The 12757-nt window shown below is 31.0% G+C and overlaps 1 protein-coding gene across 5 annotated transcripts in view; it reads left to right on the forward strand.

Annotated features, from left to right (window-relative positions):
• Window positions 1-12757, forward strand: part of FSTL5 (follistatin like 5) — a 798802-nt gene that overhangs the window by 348654 nt on the left and 437391 nt on the right. The window lies entirely within an intron of this gene.

Below are 12757 nucleotides of genomic sequence, written 5' to 3' on the forward strand. Positions count from 1 at the left end.
ACTAGCAATTAGTAACCAAATTATTAGTTGTCTGGTTTATTATTTACTTTGGAGCACTTATTTCAGACAACGCTTTCAGAATATGATTTTTGTATGATAAATGTACATTTGAAAACCTAAAATGGTAACAATTTTGGAAATTTACAATTTTGAGAATGAAATACTGCTTGACAAAATATAGATCTGGCTCATTAATAAATATATTAATAAAGTTAAAAAGCAATAGTAATAGATTTATAAAAACGTAAATATGTTAAGACTTAATCAACTAGATAGTTTCTATGATTTCCATATTAGTTTTAAGTTTGGAACTTTTTAAACTAAAACAAAAGTGTTATGATCTTAAATTTGCCGTAAAGATAAACAAAAAGGATGTCTATACAATGTGGAATTATAATGTTGGCAAAGGGTTGGTTTTTATAGAAATCATTAGATATTTTAATTTTAACAAAAGTTATAATTTAGGGTTTTCTAATGTTGAGGAATAATTCGCATTAAATATTCTCAAGTATAAAATAAATTTACATTTATATATTCTTTAAATTACAGAGATTATATGCTTACAATAAATTAAGCTAGTGCTTTTATTTCAATAGAAGATCATGGTACTGAAATAACATACTCAAATAAATCTTTATCTGAATGAAACAAGTTTATAATACACTTTGGTTTTCATAGAAAGTAGAGAAAAGACAAAAATGACATGATAAATATGGGAGAAAATATATATTTTTAATTTCTTACACTAGTCTTAACACTTTTGAAATAAACAAATATAGTTATGTTAATTTTTTCTCACATTCAATACATACCATTGGCATCTATATTGTGTACGTTTTTGCTGAAATTCCTTCATAGGATGTTTGTACTTTGATAAAACGGCTAACTTTTACTGGGATTTTTATGTGGCAGACACTGGCTAAGATCTTAAGCGAATTATTCTATCTTCAAAACAATCTTATGAAGATGTACCTATTTTCCTTTTATAAATGAGAAATTAAAATTCTTAGAAACTTTAAGGGGTTTTTAAAATGCATACATTTATTAAATATATGAATTGTCTCAGGATAACATGCAGGGTATGCTTAATAGCCAGAAGAAAGAAAATAAGTAAAATGTAAAAGTATGTTTTAATGTCAAATACCATTGTAGAAATTCAGTCACATATAAAAGTAAATAAACTTTTAAACTCTCTAGTCTGGGTAAATACAATTGGAAAATTGGCCTTGTTCTACTTCTTTTGATTGTCAGCCATATCTCCTACCTCGTGTGCTAACAATAAGTTTTATCCCAGCCCAAAGTTTAGAAATAATAACTCCTTTGCGAATGCTCTCAAAACATATTATTACTATAGCATATTGGCTCATACTTCTACACACCCAGTGAATATTTATTCTGTGCTGTGTGTCTGCCCTAAGTTATACATCTCAAGGTCAGAAACTGCCTTTCTAATCCTTTCGTTTCTTTGCCATGAACACGGTAGATACTGTTTAATTAAATCTCTGTGAGTCTTTACTTCTAGTTAGAAGTAATACGTGATTGCTTGTATTTAAAAGCAGGAAGGCAGAGAACCTCAAGGTGGTACATAACTTTCCAACAACTTGGGGCAGAGTTAAAATAAAGCTGTAAAAGGCATATTTTAAGTGAGTGTGCATGCGTGTATGCTTGTGCATGTGAAGATGCATATTTAACAGGAATAAAGAAACACCCCGAGCTGTGCAAAGCCCCCAGGAAAACCCCACTGGACACTTCGCACTCATACTCAGCCCCTACCTTCCCTTCCACAAGACCTTGAAGCTTAATCTCATTATAGCCTCCGTATGTGTTTGTATCAGTCACTCTTTGGATTCCAGAAATACCTGGTCATCCTTTTCCACTGATACTCATTCCCGTTAAGCTCTATGCCACTTTATGGGAGAAGGTTCCCCAAACCATAATTGAAAGTGGAACAGCCATAAATGGGTTCTATCTCCCCTTTTTGATTTGTTTGAATCATAACCATCTTGTAACCATTCTCAAGATATATATTTCAGTTATGTATTTGTTTGTTGGATGTTTTCTTCTATTATAATGCAAACTACTGTTCATCTGGTTGTGTATCAGCACCTAGAACAGTGTTTGGCACACAGTAAATACTCAACAAATATATATGGAATAAATGACTCCAACTGCTGACTAAAATATGTCTGAAATCAATATGATGTATATATTTGTATCACATAGTTAATTACGTATTATTGCATTATATAGTTATAGTTAATTGATATATAATTATTATATAGTCAATTGTAATTTATAAATTAGGCATGATTTTATTTTCTATAATTTTATCAAAGTAAAATAAACAGCAATGCTTAAAACAATTTTATCTAAATTAGTTTAATAACATTACATAAATTATTTCCTTTTATTTGTTATTTTAAAAGCTACACAGCTTTGTTTAAATTGCAAAAAGTATAGCTGTCTATATGTTCGTAAGATTGAGGGAATGCATAAGGTGATTTCCATGTGGATTAGGTTTCACTATTATGAAATATTAGTTATCGACTAGAAAACTACAAAATAAAAAGTATCTTGATCTTGAGTTCCGAATAGCCATTTTTCCATATTTTCCCCAGAGAACTGTTAGCACTTTGAATCTGAACGAATATATGTATAAAAGTTATTTTTACCAAATATTTGTGTGCCAACTGTATAACGAATCTTTTGGGAGCAAAAAAGTGAAATGTGAGACTTACTTGTGAAATAGACATATTATAGATTTAAATATAAATGTCTATGTACATATTCATGAGGTTTGCAAATATATGTACACATAGATGTGATTGAAAATATATTTGTGTCTCAACATAAACACTAATGACATATAAATGTATTATGCTAATTGTAGATATCTTAATTATAGTCCACAGTATGTGTCAGAGGGAGCTGATCATGTGTTTCATAAATGTGTTTATTCAACAAGCATTTATGGAATATCAAATGTAGGAATTTATTAACACTGTAATATTATAATATACAATTACCAAATTCAAATTCCCAAAGTAGTTCTCTTATTTATTTTTATTTTAAAATAAACGGTGCGTGCTTAGATGGTGCTAAGTGCTTTCACATACATTAATTGTTGTAACTTAATTCTCCAGTAATTCTGGGATGCAGAGAATCGTATTTCTGCTTACCCAAATGATACTGTTAAAACCCAGAGAGGTAAAGTGACTTTCCCAAGCACGAGAGGGAACAGATACCATCAGCGAGATCAGGAAGAAGCAGATAAAAGCAAAGGTAGGCCAGAGATGGGGGAAAAGGATCAGGAAAAAATATAAAGATGAAGATGAAGGTAAAGCAACATCCCACTGACCTCAAGGAGAAACCTCTAATGTTCTTCCAGGTTGTTCCTTCGGCCCTTCCGTAAGCACGGACACAGTATTGCCACATCCCTCTCTTGGCTGGGCTGAAATGAAGGTCTCCTGAAGGCTGCTGCAGTCAGGTTTAGGCCAACTTCCCAGCGAGGATTCATTAGGAAGCGATAGTTACCACTCTAACTGCTGATCTCTAGCTAGGAATTTGGCTGTGAGCGTCGTGTTGTAACTATCCATCGCCGTGTGCCTGTATGATAAAGTCCCCAGAAGTCTCCCAAATTTAGAGCCATCGGCGGAATTGGTATACTCAAAACAGCCTGTACAGTACTTAACAGCGTCACCATGCTTTTAGTATCTATTAGATTTATTCTATACATTAGGTCATTAATTATATGAGTATTCCCACGTGGTGAGTGGTTTTATTGCTATTTTATTGATGGGGAAACCAGGGTTCACAAAGGTCTAGTACTTGTTTAATATCACGAACTGAGAATGTTAGGAAGCAGGATTTAGGATTTAGTAAACAGAATATAAAACTTAATACAAGTTACACAATGAGTACTTTTTATGGTAACTTCACCTGCGTCCCGTACATTTCCTAGTCTCTCATTCCAATCACATGATAATAAGGCAGAATTTTATAGCTTGGTTCCTTTGTGGTCAGATGGACTTTGTGTCCAGTTCTGGCTAATGAGTTGCAAGAAACACCATGGAATGTGACTAAGGTGAACAATTGTTTACAATGGTAAAATCTGAACTCTCTTTCTCCTCTAGCATGGCAAACAGCATCTGTCCAAAGTAGTGGCTACTTAATCATCCTAAGTGTCTAAATAACTAGGATGAGTAAAACATCTGAGCAATTAGTGATTGTCTAAAAATGTAAAAGGAAGGAAAAATACCTAAGTTTTAAATCACTGACATTTGGAATTTGTTAGTTATCTCGACATAGTCAATCCTCACCACTGAAGACAGAAATAGAACTTAAACTCATATCATATCACCTAACCACAAACCCTGGGTTTCTTTTTCTGTATTGTCTTGGCTTTCTGCTTAACTTCTGCTCTTTGGGCTTTTCTTACTCTTTTTTTAGCCATTATTCCCTTTTCTTCCCTCCGGGTCATAATTTCTCATTATAATTTAACCTCCGGCTATATTTATAACCTTATAATATGTATGTACTAATATTTCAGCTTATTACCATATTCCCTAAAGGGTTGACTATCAATCCTGTTAGGGTTTATACCTTATCGTACATCCTTTTTTCTTACCTATAGCATGATTACACTGTTTCATTGTTTGCTAAGGATGATAAAGTCAGGCTTGGGGGGAAAATCTTAGGACAGTAGGAGTGTCCTTTAAGTATATCTAGTGGGACCACTGATGGACCTTAAAATGTTGACATCTTTATGTGGAGAGAGAATGCTATGTCCAGCTTTATAATGCAGAGATATGCCTGCAAACCGAAATTGCCTCATGATTTCTTTACTTCCTAAATCAAATTGTTTGTCTGTGAGAGAGTAGTTACTGTGCAAATAAGCTAAAGATTTCGCATGATTTAGTAAGTCCAGAGAGTGTTACTATGCACCGTAGTGCAGTATAATTCAAAAAAAGTCATTTGTGGGAGGCGACTTTTACTTTTAGTATTAAAAAAAAAATGATAGATGTGGATTGGTGAAAAGTAGCAAGAGAAAACTCTATGGAAGGAGACAAAAACTTAAACTACACATTAAAACCATTGCCACTTAGAGGCTGGGAACCTTCAGGCATACCCAGGAGCATTATTTCCTGACTGAGGAAAAGTTGTGCCATTCTATCTAAAATATCTGACTGCTTGCAGCATTTCAAGGGAAGTCCCTTTAAAATGTTATTATATTTTGTAGCATTCGGAAGCCACCTGGACCACCGATTGAGAGCAAACACTGTGGCAATGATAACAGTGAAAGGAATAACAGTCAAAAAAATAATTAATTAAACCTTAAGGAATATACTAATTATTATATTGCTGTATTGCTCCAATTATGTCATAATGGCTGAATATTATTAATTAATCGCAAATGTTTTTCTAACCAAGTAAATTATGTTTGAAAGATAAGGACATTTTTGAAATTTTTTTTCCGAAAAATGAAATCCCAGTATTAACTGACCTATTCCCATCCTCATTTTGAGATTGTGCAAGAACTATTGAAAAATAATTTAATAAAATTAAAGTGCACAAAATAGTTTCAAAATTTTTTATGACTAGGAGGAATGAATCTGAGAAATTTCATGAGATTTAGTAAAAATTTTAAGACGTCTGAGCAAAAATCAAAACAAAGATATTTGTTAAACTCTTTTCATTAGAAATGTTCTGAACTTGCATTACCGATGGTGTAGATGTGTTCTTAGTGTTATAATTCTCATTCTAAATGCCGGAAAGGGACTCTCTTCATATAATGATGAGTCCGTTGACAAGAGATTATTCTTCTAAGCTCCGCTGTCCCATCTCCCAAAATCCAATAGGATAGGAAAATTTGTAAGTAAGCTTCGCTTCAGTGAGTGACAGTATTGTAAAGAATCATGAATGGTTCGAGATATTTTTCTCTTTTCAAGCTAATATGTTATCCTGCCTCACATAGTTTCATGAAAAGTGACAAATGACACAAGACTCCTGGGTCAGAGATAAAGAATGATTTACTGTTTATAGCAATAGTAGTAGCCACAGTGTCAGCATCTAAGCTAGTTCCTAGAGCCCAGTTTCCACAGGGCAATGTAGAGAGGGCCAGATTACAACAGCACACACCATAGGCTAATTTACACAAGATTACAACTTGAAGGATGCCAGCTACATTGTATGGACCGCAGCATTTTTGTTCTTTGCACCAGAGGAAGACACTTTCTTTTATCATACCGAACAGTAAGTAGTCCTGCTCTTTGCTCTGAATGGAGATAAAATCTCTGTCTTCTAAGGCTGTAAACACACTTGCCCTTGGGTCCAGAAGGAGTCATTATTTTTATGTTCCAAGGTTATTTGCTATTTGAATATCCTTGAACAAATTGTCCAAAGTAAATGACAGTCAGTGTTTCTGCTCATGAGAAGAGAAGAAACACAAGGGACCCATGGAGGATTATCTCTCAATACGTGTTGAAAGTACCATCGTTAACAGGTCAGAATTGACATTAAGTAGGTCTGTCTAATGCCAAAACTAAATGTTGTGCATGTTTAAAATTGATTTGAAAACCAAGTACAGGATTAGAGCTTCATCTTACTTTTTACTTAGTTAACTTTGTCCTTTCAAAACTTTACAAAAAACAAAAAAGTTTTGTTGCCTTTGTGCATGTTGCTTGCATGTTAATTCTTCGGGAAAATTAGCATGCAGTAGACTGAATCACTTTGCTTAATAAAAAATAAGTCAATAAAGGGATATGGTTGAGTTCTAAAATCCTCAAGATAGGGACCTCTTATAGGAAATTGTTGTTTGATCCTTTTGAGAATGAATTTTCAAAGCAGTACTACAGATGTGTAAGGTGGTATGCAAAAAGCATGCTCCTTTATAACTTTTGACCCTAAATTAAAGTATTTTGATTAAAGCTTTGAGTAGTTATAACTTGAAAAATATAGAGCTGCTTTCCATTGAAGATTTGAAATTTTGAAATGTTAAAAATGTAATGCATTAGCATTCTATTTACATCTACTTAACAAAATATGACAAAGCGGTCAAAGAAAATCAAATTTATTAAATACATTAGAGCCAAACTTGTCAGGATTCTACAAAACTTTTTTACTGCTCCAGCCTTGGGCAAACCTTATGTGTCTGCTATCCAATTATGAATTTTTAAGTGACTTCAGTCACAGAGCTTCCCCATACCCAACTCAATAATTGAAAACAAAAAAATGATCTCCATACTTGAAAATAAAAAAAATGGCTTTATTTCTGTTTTTCCCTGAGAAGTCATTGATCCTTTTACTTATAAAGATGCACCAGAGAGACTATTAAGACCTAGGTGCAGTTAAACAGTTTTTTCTTTACTGTTCATTTTCTTTTGATTGACTTTCCAAAGCCTTCTTGTTTTTAAACATAGTTGTATTTTCTCACCATTTCTGTGGAAAAGATAGTGCTAGATCATATCAGTTTGCTGAAGAAAAGCAGACTATTAACTCACTCATATCTATATTAATTAAGAACATTACGCTAACTTCTATTCAAAATATAAAAGTATGGTTTTTTAACAGGTGAATTAAATAAAAATACATTTATCTAATCATTAATTATTAATATGTTGGAAAATTATCATTTGCTTTCATTACTTCAATGTGTAAATTGATTATAAGTTGTCCTGTACATTTTCCATTATTAAAATTCTATTGCGAATTCAATTAGCAAATCTTTATATTATAAATGAAAGAAAATATCCTGATCTATGAGCTTGACATTTATCATGAAGATATATATATCTTCTGTTAGATTTATATTTAAGTATTTCATTTTGGGGAGGTGCTAATAAAAATGGTATTGTGTTTGTTATTTCAAATTCGACTTGTGCATTACTAGGGTAAAGGAAATTGATTTACTTTTATATATTAAGCTTGTGTCTTAAAAACTTGCTCTAAATCACTTACTTGTTTCAATAGTTATTTTGTCAAATCTCTCAAATTTTCTACATAGTTAATTATGTCATCTGTGAACAGGACAGTTTTATTCATTTATTCCCAATCTATATACCTTTTATTTTATTTTCTTGTATTATTGCATTAGTTCGGCCTTCAAACATGGTATTGAACAGGAATGGTGAGAGAGGATATCTTTGCCTTGTTCCCGATCTTTGCTTGAAAGCTTCTAGTTCTTTACAATTAAATATAATGTTAGGTCTTTTGCTTTGTTTTAGATATTCTTTATCAAATTGAGAAAGTTCTCCTTTATTTCCAATTTACAGAGTGTTTTTATCATGAATGTATGTTGAATTTTGTCAAATGTTTTTTCTCTATCTATTAATATGATTATGTGATTTTTTTCTTCTTTACCATGATGATATAATGTATTACATTCATTGATTTTTTTTCATGGTGAATCAATTCGTACACCCAGGATAAATCTCACTCGTTCATGATGTATAATTCTTTTTATACATTGTCAAATTCAATTTTCTAATATGTTTGTGAGGATTTTTGTATCCACGTTCATGAGAGATATTGTTCTGTAGTTTTCTTGTAATGTCTTTGGATGGTTATTATATTAGGGCCTCTTAGAATGAGTTAAGAAATATTCCTTTTGATACTATCTGCTAGAAGAGATAGCATAGAATTGGTAAAATTTCTTTTGTTAATATTTGGTAGAATTTATCAGTGAACCAATCTGGGCCTGGCACTTTCTGTTTTAATTATTGATTCAATTTTATTAACACATGCAGATCTATTCAGATCATTTATTTCTTTTTTGTGAATTTTGGCAGACTGTGTTTTTCAAGGTATTTATATATATATCTACATTATTTAAAGTGTAGGCATAGAGTTGTTCATGAGGACTCTCAGTCATTTTTAAAAATTCTTATTATGATGAATGTTTTAATGACTTCAATTATTGAAAATTTCCTATGGTTTAGAGTAATTAAATGAAGGTCAGTCATTAAAAGGTTCAAATAATATATTTTTTTTTAAAAATTAAGTTTTTTTAACTGCCAAGTTTACATAGCTTTTAGGATATTTTGCCTTAAAATTAAATTTATATAAATTTTATATAAAGGGCTCATAAAAACTAGTGTTCTGACAATAACACAAATATAAAATAACAAATTTTTAAAATATTTGTTTTGAGTATTATAAACATTTTTTTCTAAATCATATGAAGGTTTAGGAAACTCTTGAAGGAAATTATGTATTTCTTATATTTTATTTTTCCAAAATTTTAGAATAAAATTTTACATACATAGCAAATTTGAATGAATTTTAAACACCCATATATCCAAGATCTACACATTTTACTAGCCTTGTTTTTAACATAAACATGTGTATATATTTGTGTGTATATATACACATCCCTCTTTCCATTTATTGACCTACTTATTTTTTTACATCAACTTATATTATAGACATTAACTCTTCTTTACTAAAGATTTTGATATAGATCAATAATTAGAGTTTAATATTTATTTAGTACTCTTTTCTTTTGATATACATTTTACATACAACAGAAAAGCCAGGTCTGTGTTTTTATTCTTTGAATTTTGGCAAAAGTGTACACTTGTATAGCAGTCATCAAACTATAGCTGTATCAATTTACAGAATGCCATCGTCCCCTGAGAAATTTCCCTCATGTTTATTCGCTATCGATTTCTGCCCCTGTTCCATCTGAGGCCACCAATGTTCTGATATTTTTCACCATAATATGAAGAAAATAAAAGGAGTCCACATTTGGGCAGAAGTTTTAAATGATAAATAATAATTAAAATCTATAACTCTAACGCGAACTAGATATGACTGAAATAATGCTATATTTTATTACAATATACCTGAAGTTATAGATGTATTTATATCATGTATGTATATTCAGAATTACATATATTATTCTAACACATATTTACTTCACTTACATTTCATTGCTAAAAAAATAGAAATTCATCTACTGCAGTTAGTTTATGAGCCACTAAAGTTAATCAGTCACACCCAATTTAAGATCTAAAGCAGTATTTCCCTAGTTTATCATCTCTGTAACTCACTTCTCTGAGAAGATTAATGATATGCAAACCAGAAATGGCAGAAATAACATTGAAAAGAAGATATTAAAACTCCAATCAGGAAAGGAAAGAGTAAAAAAACATATAACTATTGTAATGAATAAAACGTTCTCTTGTTTTATCACATTATATAACAGTTTTAACATCTTAAAAATAAACTAATATTTTACCTTTGAAGAATAAGAAAGTAAAAGATATTCAATTCTACCGAGTTCTACATTCCTGTCGGTACTATAAGCTATGATGAGTGTTAATATAACTTCAACAATATGTCACTCATTGTATCAATTCCATTTCATCAGATGAATAGTGTTTGCTTTTTATATTTTTGTATTTATATTTTATTTTGGATTTATTGCTATTTAAGAGACATGTGTGAATATTTTTTCAACTCATACTAAGCTTGTTCATATTTAAACAATATTATATTGAAAAGAATCTCAGGCTACATTGTTTGTCCACAGAACTATTTCTTTCTTATGAATGAAGAAATACACTAATCAAGTATTAGAGATTTGAGGGCAAGAGTATGAGTGGCTCCACCAGATTGCTAATTTTCATCCCATTTGATGCTTAGCTTTAAGGTTCCATGGATGTGAAGAAGATATAATACAGAAAAATTAAAGGAAAGAAGAAAGATGAACAGAAAGCCCTCTTGATTTTACTCCCATTTCACCTAGAGAATTTCTGATTTTTATATATAGTTTGATTCATAAAATTTTGTATAAAATATTTCCGTTGCTTAATAAAATTTAAAATATTGGAATGGATGATCTTAATTACTTAGTGATTTTGTGAATTATGGTTTAGCTAGTTCCAAAAATCAAATTTACCCCCAAAAGATTAAGACTAGCTACAACTGGATATAGATTTTTCTTTTTTTAATTGAGAACAATGCTAAAATTTTTGTATAAGATAAATTAAACATTTTGGAAGCATAATTGCATTTATTTAGACATTTTTTACAAAAGTGTCAATCAAGGTAAAAGTTGAAATGCATCTTATCTGTCTACAAGTCTAATATCTTCAATTTGCTAATGAAAAACTTAGGTCCTAATCTTTATGTGCCCAAGTTGCTAAAATCAAATGGTGATAGATTTGGGAATAAAACTCCGGTTTTCTAACAAAGTGTAGGTAGGGACCAACACATTAAGAATATCTTTTCTGACATGTTTGTTTAAACATTCTAGCAAAGGCATTACATACATGTACAAATATTTCCTTCGCTCGCCTGTTTCTACCAATTTTACTGGGTTTAGAGATCCTTTTTAGAAACTTTCTTACACCGGATATTTCAAGTAACTATGTATTCTCAAAAAACAAAAGGAATACCTTTAATTCTCACTGCAAAATCACAGCCATTATTTAAGTTCTTCATTATAATAAAACTCATCCCCTTTGAACATAAATAGCATTGGGTTTCTTGCTATAGTTCCAAACCTTATTTTCTATCCAGAGTCCCTCTCTTTGGTAAACTGTTCCTCAAGATCTTATAATTTTTCCTTATGATTGATATAATAAAGTCTCATTGACTCCTGAGAAGTCTATATTCATTGTCCCTGAACACATTATTTCTGTGAAATGTTCTGCTGAAAATGGAATGTAACGACCAAGTCATTTAAAGAAAACTGCATATTATGCTCCTGTGGAAATCCATAATGCACAAGCGCATATTAAAGTCTGAGAAATATCCTAAACTTTGCTTAACCTAGAATTTCCCAACTAAATGGACTAGAGAAAAATTTGAGCACCTTCTGATCTGGGAAATACAATTTGGGAAACTCTGCTCCAATTGCTTTTAAAATCAATCCTGCTGTACACATCAACCGACTTTGACTTCTCTTGAAACTAACAATCTTAAAGATCTGACATAATGTCATTATATAGCGATAAGTAATAAAGTATTATAAATCAATTTGGTGCTTTTTAGTCAATCTCTATTTCTCTATTTTAGGGTACTTTTTTTTTTAGAAAAAGAATGTTGATGTTAGATTTTAAGAATTGCAATACAGGATTTAAGTTACTTGCTGACCATTTTAAAACACCATTCCTCAAAGTTTGCTATCAGTAACTAACGTTAATACATCATCAAAGAAAAATGCTGAGATGCATCAATTTTTCAATTTTTATTGGGGTAATTTAGATATGGTAAAGTACATGGATCATCATTGTACATTTAAATACATGTTTCCATATGTATATGATCACAGCTTTACTACTCAGACTATTGTATTCAAAAAGTGCCTTACCACTTCTAAACAATACTATCTCCTGAAGGTAATCATTAATGTATATTTTTCACCATAAATTGGTTTTGCTTTAAACTTCATATAAATGAGATCCTATTGTCGGTCTTCTTTTATGTATGATTTGCTTGCTAAATACTGTGCCTATGGTACTGTTGAAGGTAGTGGAAATATTGTTTTTATTATAATGTCCTATTACATGAATTCACAATTGGTTATGCATTCTCTTTTTGATGGATATTTGAATTTTTTCCATTTTGGACTATTAAGACATTTTTGTATATGCATTTTTGTTGGACATACACATTTACATCTCTTGGAGTGTAATCGTAAGGTCATAAGGTTGGTATATGTTTAGCTTTAATAGATAATCCCAAAGAGTTTTCCAAAGTGTTTGTGCCAGCATATTTGGTTTTGTAAATTATTCAGAATGGCTGTTAGAAT

This window comes from Rousettus aegyptiacus, unplaced genomic scaffold, assembly GCF_014176215.1.
Source record: "Rousettus aegyptiacus isolate mRouAeg1 unplaced genomic scaffold, mRouAeg1.p scaffold_m13_p_16, whole genome shotgun sequence".
Classification (NCBI taxonomy): domain Eukaryota; kingdom Metazoa; phylum Chordata; class Mammalia; order Chiroptera; family Pteropodidae; genus Rousettus; species Rousettus aegyptiacus.